General features: G+C 40.6%; 1 long non-coding RNA gene across 1 annotated transcript; it reads left to right on the forward strand.

Moving 5' to 3' along the window:
* Positions 1-8627: 8627 nt before the first annotated feature.
* On the forward strand, positions 8628-10509 carry LOC127534509 (uncharacterized). Its single transcript, XR_007942666.1, has 2 exons — positions 8628-8931; positions 9488-10509. It is a non-coding gene; the product is annotated as an uncharacterized LOC127534509 (long non-coding RNA).
* Positions 10510-11726: the final 1217 nt, after the last annotated feature.

Genomic DNA, 11726 nt, shown 5'->3' on the forward strand with positions numbered 1-11726 from the left:
AAGGACATGGAATGTGTAGTTTTTGAAATACGTGAAGCGCACACACACACACGTCTGGTTCTTATATCCCCGTGGGGACTTACCATTGACTCCCATTCATACCTAACCCCTAACCCTTACCCTAACCCTAAGCTTAACCAACACCAAAACAATGGCTAACCCTAAAGGAACTTTTTTGCACTTTTACTTTTTTCAGTAACAACAACATGGCCAAGAAAACACTGTTTCCCCCCGTGGGGACCTCATTTTTGGTCCCCACCGTGATGCAAGTCCCCACCGAGATAGCGTGGAGTCAGGTCAAAGTCCCCACCAAGTCCCCACCGGTATAGATAAACACGTACACACACACACACACACACACACACACACACACACACACACACACTGTGTATTCCTATCTTTTTGGGGATCTACCATTGACTCCCATTCATATCTAACCCGTACCCCTAACCTTAACCCAGACCAAAACAATGCCTAACCTAAAGAAATGTTTTTGCACTTTTACTTTTTTCAGTAACAACAACATGGCCAAGAAAACACTGTTTCCCCTCATGGGGACCCAAATGAGGTCCCCACAAATGGCATTTCTTTTGGTTTTCCTATGGTTGTGAGGACATTAGGTCCCCACAACCCCTATAATTACCCGCCCACACACACACATCCACACACGCACACACGCACAGATTTCTTAAATTATATCTAGATGCATTCAAGCTCAGATGTAACACTGATATCACATTTTTTGTAACTATTTTTCTTGAATAGTTGAATAAGCAGGAAGGCCGGGTGAACTGTAGTAAATCACTAACAACTCCAGGATACAGCTGCAGAGAAACTTTCCAGCTGCTCTTTACATTATTAAAGACTTCGGCATCCTGTTTGCTCTGCTCCGGCAACACGTTTACTAGAGCGAGGGTCGGCAGCTGCTCGCATTTTTCCTTGGCATAGATGGTTATTATGTCGTATAAGAGCAAAGTTGTAGAAGGTTTTTCCCTGCTTGCTGTTGCAGTGTTACTCCATCACCTGAAGAAAAAACACTGAAAGCAGCATCACGCATGTTGTTGTGATGCTGAAGGTTGTTGTTTATTGTGCAGAAACATGTGTCTGGGAGACGGTGTGACTTCTTCAAACTTTCTTTTTCTTTGAGAAAGGAGGTGGCAGCGCAGTCAGAGCGAAAGTAGTATCATCTCAGCTCTCCAGCTTTAGTATCGATATGACTGATGCAGCAAGCCTCTGACGGTACGTTCAGTCATCTTTATGAGAAACAGCATTTTGCTTAGTGTGAGCTTCCCTTCCCATTAGTGATGCTGGTTGTTATCGTTTAATTGTTCCTCATCGATCACCGTCAGCTGACAGTAAGATAAGATAATGTGCTTTGGACTGAATCACGGCGTCTCCGAAGCGATTTCGAAGGAATTTCGGTCAAACCGGAGTCTAGAGTGAGCTCAGCGCCACAGCTGTTTTCATCCCCTCTCTAAATTCTGGGCCGGGATGAGGAGCTCGGGCTGCCAGGGGTCACCGAGTGTGTCTGAGAGAGAAAATATCAGCTGTACAGTAAGAAGGAGGTCACCAAGCTGAGGGGAAGCGAGGAGGCAAGCTGCCAAAGTGTTGCTGCATGTGTGGGTCTGTTTGCCTTTGGATAACCAGTGGATGGAGTCATCGGATGCTAGCCGGGTGAGGCGGCTTTAACCAGACGTGGCAATAAAACATCCAAGGGCTGCAGCACCGAGCAAGGTCGAACACATCCAGGCTTTCTTTGTGTTACTGGCTCAAGAAAACCTCAAATCTTTAGAGATATCTAGTAACACAGCGGTGGTTATTGACTAGGTTTTCTGCTTCAGACTGTGCATTTGCATAAAAGCGTGACTCTTCTTCTGAACAAAATGAGCCAATCGCATGCTGTTGATGGAAGAAAAATTGGGCAGAAATATGTTTGGAGGAGAGAAGGTGAGGCCTTTAACACCAAGAACACCAAAGCTACCATCAAGCATGGTGGTGGCAGTATCATGCTCTGGGGCTTTCTTGACTGGTTTCAGACTGTATGTTGGACTGGTTTCTGGACTTTCTTTGGACTACTTTATGTTTGGTTTCAGTCTTGGTTCTCGTGGTTTTGAATGTGATTTAAAGTTGGTTTAGGATTTATTTTACTCTGGATTTAGTCCTGGCTGAGGACTGGTTCCAGATGGTCTTGGGTATGTCTTGAAGTACTTTCAGTCTGGTTTTGCTCCTAGTTTTGTATTGGTTTTTGACTTAGCAGCTTTTCAGTTTTGATTTTGGACAGGGTTCAGATTGTATTCTGACTGGTTCTGAACATTTTTTTGGACTGGTTTAGGTTTGATTTTGGTCCTGGTTTATAGAACTTTTTAGGACTGGTTTCAGAATGTCTTGTTCTTTTTTTCTTTTCTTTTTTTTTTTTTTTTTAACCCCAAAAACACCAAAGCTACCATCAAGCATGGTGGTGGCAGTATGATGCTCTGGAGCTTTCTAGAAGTGCTTCTACACCGGTTTCAGACTGTATGTTGGACTGGTTTGGAACTTTCTGATTTTGGATGTGATTTAAAGTTGGTTTAGGATTTATTTACTCTGGATCTGGTCCTGGTTGAAGTTTGCAATTAAAGATGAAGACAAGAAAAACAGAATTCACAATGTGGACAACTCTTCCATGGCAGAGAGTCTGTGTGACGCTGACACAGAGAAAACGTCTTTAAAATGTGATGTTTGTGAATAAAGTTTCCTCATAAATCCAAACTGCTCTTATCTGTCTTTATATTCTTGGGTTTTCTGTTCTCTGTTTGTAATTCATACAATCAGAGATGACATGTGTTGTGAATCTGCAATATACAAATCTAATCGAATTGAATTGACCGCGTCAGTAAACGGGTTGTTTTAATGGTTTTAAATTTTGATGATAAAAGAGTTGCTGCTGCAAATGATGACAGAAAGGAAAGCTGGTAGAAAACCGTCTATAAATTCCTCACTTATTTATTTTCCTTATCAATGCAGCTGCTTGGTTCTAACCTGCATATATTTAACTTTGTCTTGAAGTGTATTCAGGTCTAATGCTATCCATAATGCATTCATTTTTGGCCAAATCAAAATGAAATTAATGTTAATGATTAAATAAACACTGTAAGACTGATCCATTTCTAATCTAGTAGCTGCAGCACTGGCAGAGTAAAACCAACTTGATGGCAAATCAAGACCAAACATAACAATGTATTTGTATGTTTTCATGTAAGATGTCTTGCCAACGCAATACATACATTGTGCAACACTGTAAATACTCCATTCAGTGGGATTAGTAAAACAAGAGGTTTACATATATATGGGTCATTCCAGAGTTGGAGGATATTTTATATCCCACTCATCAAATTTCAAATAATCCATGTACAAAATACGAAAACATGTAGTTGTTATGTAAATGTACTTGTCCTGAGACCAAATCTAAAAAAATAAAAAAATACATGAAAAGTGTGTTTAAAAACATTTTTAAAAATACCAATTAAGTCCTGGAGTTCTCCCTAAAATTCCATATTTTCTTGTCCCACCACCTGATGACCAAATTGAATCAATAATTGAAACACCGGAATTAACATCATCATCAAACAGTTTTCCAAAAGAATGGGTTAGAGCAAAGCTATGTCCTCTCTACTATTTTCATATTTTCATAAAATTGCCGGCCTAAATGTCTCACTCTACCTCATATTATCAGGAATCAGACTAATTCTTTTTACTGTTTTCCATCAGTCAGTTTGTCCTCTTGGTCAGCAGTAACAGCTAGCTAAACAGCTAGCTTCTACTGCTGAGAAAAAGCTAACATTAGCATAGATTAGCAACCCTGTTACTGTGATTAGAGTAGGGTTAGCAAACAACACATAAAACATGGAATATAAATGGTACCATTGATGTGTAAGCTGAGGCAATCAAGCCGTTGATAGTTTATTACCTATTAGTGATGAATATGGAGCAGAAAATTGTCAAACGTTTTGAAGCCCAAATGTCTTCCAATTCTGCAATCACCCAGTACATTTTCCCATGGTTGGGAATCAATGTCACTCACAGAATTATCAGGAAAGGATTTGTCTACATGTCTCCACGTCAGGGATAATTTGAAGGGTTTGGAAGCAGAGTGGTCTAACCCACCTGCGGTAGGTTTTGAGAAAATGGGTTAGTAACACTATATTCGGGTTGTGGGTTGGACCACTTTAGACCATAAAATACTAAAAAAAAAAATTCGGTAAAACTCAGTTTGGATGTTTTGTGGGTTAGACCACTGTGCTTCTAACCCCCTCATTCATCATTCTAATTATTCTTCCATCACGGTTCACCAAACTTTGTGGTGCTCTGACGTCCCACAATGTTTCTTCTTCACGACTGTCAAACTAACTTGAACTGCATTACTGCCACCTAGTGGACTGGAGAGTGAATCAGTGTTCCAGAAATAAGGGAACTCAGAAAGGTGTGATTAAATATGTTGTTTTTTTTTTTTAATTAATCGAAATTAATGCATTAAAGTCTCAGCCCTACTTCTAACATGTTTAGGGTGACGCTTAAATATCTGACCTTGAGCAGTTCCTGTTGAGATATTTACTCTAAAGTTACCACGGATGTCTATTTAGACTAAAAGCTGACGAGTTTAGATGAAGTTTAGACCGATACAGGGATTCTCAACTTACATCAGAATTCTGTATCTCGATTTTCACCATAAGTCGGCCATAAGTCACATACAGTGACGTATGTGGTGTACAACAGGTAAACGCTAACAAAACTGCCTTCCTCCTATAGCGCCGCGTGACAACGTATTCGTCTGCTCCGCTCACCAACTAGTTATTGCGCAAAATTTGTTTAACGGCACAAACGCTTTACTGACTTTAATGAGGAAATAGGACTTTTTAAATAAATTTTGGCAGATGGCAATGTAGCCACAAAACGCCATAGGTCGAGGACGTAGTAAACCGAGGACTTGCTGTATATGGAGCCAACTGGTGAAGTCATGAGGATTGTAATGGGAGCACTGGGGTGACAGGTGCCAAACCAAATGGTTTACATGGCTCATTAGTGAGGTAGAAGGGTTTCTTATCAGAGTTCAGGGCTCTAGGGAGGTCTGGACCAAGTCTGGTTATGATGCTGAGGTTTCCTGGAAGGACTGTAACCTATAGCGACATGCGCCGCCAAACAAACATCACACGGTCCGTCTGGAAACATGTTTAGTTTTCTCTTCAAGTCGAGTCAAACATTATCGGACATCCATAAATTTTCAGAACATAAAGTTATGCACAAAGAGTTTTATCAGCATTCAATCTAGTGGCATAGCTTCGGAGCTCTACTTGTGGGGTGGATTTTAATGCTGAGAAAAGTCCTTTTAAGCTCACTGGTGCTGCCTGGAGAGCGTCTCCGAAGCCTGAGGAATGCACTGACATCATCGCCGAGCATTCTGCCAGCGCTGAAGGGTTGGGAGTAGTTAGATGGACTGAACCTCCTCAGTGTCCTCCCCAGGCAACGTTATGGCATTCACATATGTTTTCTGAAGCACTGCACAGCACTGATATATGAGCACAGAGAGATGACGGTTTCCTTGGAAAGCCCAATGGCTGTGGGCTGGAGGTTTGACCCGATGACTTCAAAAGCGATCCTTATGATGGTGAACATTATGCCTCTAGCACCAGGGCAGCATGTAAATGTTAATTTTTAACTCAGAGCACTACTTAGACAACCCTGCAGTTAGTCTTGTTTCAAACACCAAAGACTCAACCATAAAAGCTATATTCACTTCTTTGTTGCTTCTACACCTGTGGGAGGTGGTGTGCCCTTTCTTTTGTGATCTGAAACTCACAGAATTGCAATCACACTCCTCTTTTTGAAGACATTTTAGCCTGAGTGCATTCCATTTAGATGAGCTTATTCGACTGTGCATGTTGGCTAACTGGAACGCTAATGGAGCATCAGTGAGATTGGTTACACCTGCATGTATAACAAGTGAAAAGGTGTCACTAAAAACGTTTTTAATGTCAAATTTGGGATTTTTGACAGGACCCTAAAACTGAAGAAGCTAAATGGAATTCAGCCATCACAGTTTTTTAATTGACACGAATGTTTCTGCAATTGTGACATGTTCAAAAAATCTGAAAAAGCCACAAACTTTCCTCAAGATTTACTGCAGTTGCCATATTTTTGCAGATATTTTGGCCTGTCAAAGTGAGTTGCATTCCATTTAGATGAGCTTATTCCACTGCCCTGAGATTGTGCATGCTAACTAACTGGAACGCTAATGGAAGTTAAACATCAAATTTGTTTCATCTGCATGCATAACAAGTAAAACAAAAAAAGGCCATAATTGGGATTTTTTTTCCAGGATCCTAAAACTGAAGAAGCTAAATGGAATTCAGCCGTCCTGTCTTTTAATTAACACAGCTGCTTCCTCTATTGTGACACATTTTAAAAATTAAAAAAAAAGTTTCAGTTGCCACAAACTTCACATTTTTTGCAGACATTTTGGTCTGTCAGAGTGGGGTCCATTCCATTTAGATGAGCTTATTCCGCTGCCCTGTGCATGTTGGCTAACTGGGACAATAATGGAAATTAAACATCAAATTTATTTCACCTGCATCTATAACAAATAAAAATGTTTGATGAATCAAAAAAAGGCCATAATTGAGATTTTTTTCCCCAGGGCTCTGAAACTGAAGAAACTAAATGGAACTCACTTGTGCTTACACAGACCCTTACCCTATTGTGACATAGCAAAAAAAGTTTTTAAAAAAAGCTGCTTTAAGTTGCCGCAAACTTCCCCTAAACTTACTGCAATTGTCATGTTTTTGTGTTGAACATTTTGCCCTGTCAAAGCGGGGTGCGTTCCATTTAGACCTTATTCCATCGAACTAGGATCATGTATGTTGGCTAACTGGGACACTAATGGAAGCTGAACATCAAATGAGTTTCATCTTCATGTATAATAAGTAAAATAATAAGTAAAAACATTTGTGATTAAACCAAAAAGGCCATAATTTGGAAACTGAAGAAGCTAAATGGAATTCAGCCATCACTTGTGTTTACACAGACCCTTCCCCTATTGTGACATATTTTAAAAAAAAATCTTTTTAAAAAAGTAACAAACATCCCCTAAACTTACTGCAGTTGACATGGTTTTATTTTGGACATCTTGGCCTGTCACAGTGGGGTGCGTTCCATTCAGATTACCTTTTTCACTGCCCTGGGATTGTGCATGCTAGCTCACTGAGACACGAATGGAAGTTAAGCATCCATTTGATTTCACCTGCATGTATAACAAATAAAAATGTCTGATTAAACCAAAATAGGCCATCATTGAGATTTTTGTCCAGTGCCCTAAAACTGAAGAAGCTAAATTGAATTCAGCCATGGCTTGCGTTTACACAGACGCTTCCCCTATTGTGACATATTGAAAAAATCTTCCAAAAAATATTGCCACAAACTTACCTAACCCCTAAACTTAGTCATGTATTTGCAGACATTTTTGTCCGTCAAAATGGGGTGCATTCCATTTAGATCACCTTATTCCATCGCCCTAGGATTGTGCATGGTGGCTAACTGGGAAACTAATGGAAGTTAAACACCTAATTGGTTTCATTCGCATGTATAACAAGTAAAAATGTCTGCAGTTAAACAAAAAAGTCATATTTGGAAGTTTTTCCAGTACCCTAAATCTGAAGAAGCTAAATGGAATTCAGCCATTGCTTGTATTAATATTTACACAGACGCTTCTCCTATTGAGACATGTTAAAAAATCTGAGAAGCTATTTTAGTTGCCACAAACTTCCCCTAATTTTACTGCAGTTACCATATGTTTTTTTTTCCTGGATATGTCACTGTGGAAACACAGAACGTGAGTGTAAATCATTTTGTAACCATGGTAACATACGAGCACCTCTGAAACTGATCGATGAGACTGTCAGAAGCAATTCAAACTATTGTGTCTGTTTTTGTTAAAATGACTGAAAGATTCCACATTAATCACCTCATCATATTTCTGCACGAGCGACCTCATCATTGGTAATAACGCTCCACTGATTGGTAGCCTGGAGAAATAAGTAAAAATGCATTATCATGTATTGCTGCATGGCCTCTGCCTTCCACCAGAGAACACAGCAAACATACATGTTGTGTGAAAAGTCCAAAACAGACAAATGAATATGATGATTGTTGTTGTGGAAAAAAATAATAAGTTAGTGTTTTTTTTCTTCTATATGAGGTTGAAATCCAATTCCCCGGTTCTCCTCGTGTTTGTTTGCAAAGCATGCCCACAGTTCATGTTTATCTAATGAGGAAAGCAGCTATAGGAGGCAGGAGTCATAAAGAAAATAGCTCTGGTCTTTGCAAAAGGCCCTTTGGCTTGCTTCTGTTAATATTCAAGATCTAAATGGATTTTTTCCTCACTTGCATTATAGATGCAGCCTTGCGCGAGTTCTTAATCAGAAAAAATTGGCATCGGGGCTCGGAGAAGAGCTCATTGCTTTTAATTTAACAAACACACCGTCGGCGTGAACATGGAGGTGCGATGAGGGGCGCAGTCTCTTCCAGAAACTACAGAATCTAACCACCACTCCCCTTTTCCTGAGTACACGCAAATACACAGAAGCACGCGACACGTGCACTTGCGAGAGCAAACACACATGCCGTGCACGTGCATCTGTTGAGGGGACGGGGTGCGTTTGTTTCTGTGGAAATGGGAGGTTCAAGATAAGAGCTTCCACTGAACAAGAAGGAGGCCACGGCCTGACAGCTGAGCGACGAGCGACACATGGAGAGCGTCGAGGTGGCGGTCTGTGTATGCAAACACGCCGTCACCGCTGCGTTTCTCTGGAAACATTTTACGGTGTTTGCAGAGCGCATGCAGATGAGTCACGGCGATGATGCTGGAGTGTTTGTCCGCGTGTCCACCGAAGCTTCCTCATGGTTTGTTTAACCGGAGCTGTCTCCATTATTGTTCACAGTCAAGAGTTCACCGTCACACGTCTGAGCTGAAATGTAATAAATAAATGTGTGCTGAGCTTAGAAGTAGGAAACTCATAACATACTGTAAGTTATAAATGCAAAAGAAAACAGTATCTTGACGGTCAACACTCAGCTGTCTTCATGCTTCACTTTCACACGCATCCAGCAAACCGACCCTTTTATGCCTCCATACACCTTGTATGCTTTAAATTGAGCATAAACTTGGATTCAAGAATAAACTGATTAGATTTCAGCGATCAAAGATCACTGTGACTTCACAGAACATGTTTTTCACAAGAGTTCATAAGGTAAAAATGACAAAAAATTAATTAAACCCTGAAAGGATGGAGGTGAAGCATGCAAGGATTTCTATGAGAAGTGTTCAGGGTCGGCAACCCGCCAAACAGCCACACTGACTCTGCAAAGATCTGCTGCAAAATGCTGGAAGTAAATCATACTTCTGGTAGTCGGGATGCATCTTATAATTCTCTGTCTGTCTGTCTGTCTGTCTCTTTAGCAACATTACTCAAAAATGGACTGGCGGATTTTTGGGTGAAATTTTCATGGAAGGTCAGAAATAACACAAGGACCAAGTGATTAGATTTTGGCAGTGATGCAGCTTATAGTCTGGATCCATGGATTTATTAAAGATTCCTCTGTAATTGTGAGATAATGGAACAACGTCACTGTAACCATGACAACAAGTGAACACTACATCAGCTGCCTGCTGACGATCACATGATTGTGATCCTGCCACAAATCCATCACTGTGGGCTTATCAGGACTTCTCCGTTGGAAATGATACAAGGAACAATTGATTAAATTGTAGAGGTGTTTCTGAGTCCCATCAATTCCCGCCACCCACTACATATTTAGGTCATGTGATTCAGTATCTGTACACAACGTACACATGTATAACACACACCTGTACTCAGTGGAAGGTCATTTTGAGGGTACATCTATATTAAATGGACACATTATATGTTGCCGTGATTTCTGCCACAACTTTTTTCAACATTTCAGCCGTCAGAAATGATACAACTGAGCAGCTTTGGTGAAGTATTGCGCTTTCTGATATCTAGAGTGCCAATGATGCAGATTATACTAATAGTAGGAAATACCACAAAGAAAGCCATTGGTTGTGCTGCACAGGAGGCTCATTCTGGCACAAATTACACATTTTACCTTAATGCTAGAGGAACAGTAGCAACATTTCAAACATTCTAAAGGTCAAACGTAATGTCTGGACAAAGACTGATGAAAGCTGGCAGGCATGAGATGCTAAATCAAGTTAACCATGGAAAAGTCCCACTGACTGAAAAATATGCGCTAGTTGAAACGCCAAAAATCTGAATGTTAGATGCTAAAAATTGGACTCCAACCAACAGTCAGTCTTTGAATCCACGAGGTGCACCAAAACAGTGAACCAGTTGTCATGGAAGTTTGCTTATCCAGTTTTCTGTCGACTTGGGGGTCTTGCAGGGGGAACTGCGCAAATTTGGAGTATTAGAGCTGTTGCAATAAACCATTTAGTCACTATTATGAGGAAGAGAGCTTGTCATTTTTATACACAGGATTCCAAGTCACCCCTGGCAGGGAAAAAGTGTCATATTTGGGGATTTCCAAATTAGGTCTCGGCCGCTGGTTCTACACGACCAAAATAAGCCAGTTTAGGTGGGTTGGATATGTTTTCTATGGATATCCAACTGATCGAAGACCCCTGGATAGACCTAGACCATGCTAGTCTCACAGTCTAAATAGTTGTAGAATAGTCTGTCTGTACCTCAGTATAATTCAGCCCAGGATGTAGTGATGGTGCCCCATTTGTTTTGGAGGTGTCGTTAAAATGGCTAATTCACAGAAAAAAAAAACAGGTAAGTAGGGTTGCTTTACTGCACAACCCACATGTTTGACATGTTTACCGAGTAGGTCGCTGTTTAGAGGCTGACGTTTCCTTAAGCAAAGGGGATTTTGACACTGTGGAGGAAAATGGTGAAATGAAGTCCTGTGAGTCAGATAGAGATCATACTGAAAAGATTTCATATCTCATAAATTGGGGTTGGGGACAGAGGATTCCCTCTGTAGCAACTTTTCTGACGTGAGGGACATCCGGATCGGCCTGACTCGCCTAATGCCTTTGCAACCTGCTGGATTTTCATTAAATTATGGAACAGTGTCTGAAAAACAAATACAATAAAATTCCATAAAAACCACTGTTCCGATAACCTTTTGCACACTAACTCTAATTCTGATCTGTCCGGATGTGGTGACATCACTGTATGAGTAAAAGAGGGCAGTGAACAGATGGCCCGAACTATAAAACCTGCACCCAGGTTATAAAATGCTATAATTATCCTCGAAGCTGTCTCGGAGCTGTATTAGAGATGTGAGCTTTGGTGTCGTGTTGCAGGAACTGTGTGTTTGTGCTTGAACGTGGCTTCAAAGTCTTTCAAATTTCACATTAAATCCAACTTCAAAAGTGCATCAAACCATGAAAGGCAATTACGATTTCTGAGCTTTTTATGAAATAACATTATGAATATGTTCACACATTCGCTGTTTTTACCCCGTGCTCACTTCCTGTCTCTTGTTAAAATTGCCTGTGTTGTTTTGATTGTACATCCTGTATTAGCAAAGGTATTTGTTTTGATCCAGCTGCAGGTTCATAATGTCCCAGTGTGTTTCTTACACATGCATACACAAGCAGACTTAATAACTCACAAACGCCCTGGAGCGCATCGAAGAAAGGGAAAGTA

Source organism: Acanthochromis polyacanthus, chromosome 6 (genome assembly GCF_021347895.1).
Source record: "Acanthochromis polyacanthus isolate Apoly-LR-REF ecotype Palm Island chromosome 6, KAUST_Apoly_ChrSc, whole genome shotgun sequence".
Taxonomy (NCBI): Eukaryota; Metazoa; Chordata; class Actinopteri; family Pomacentridae; genus Acanthochromis; species Acanthochromis polyacanthus.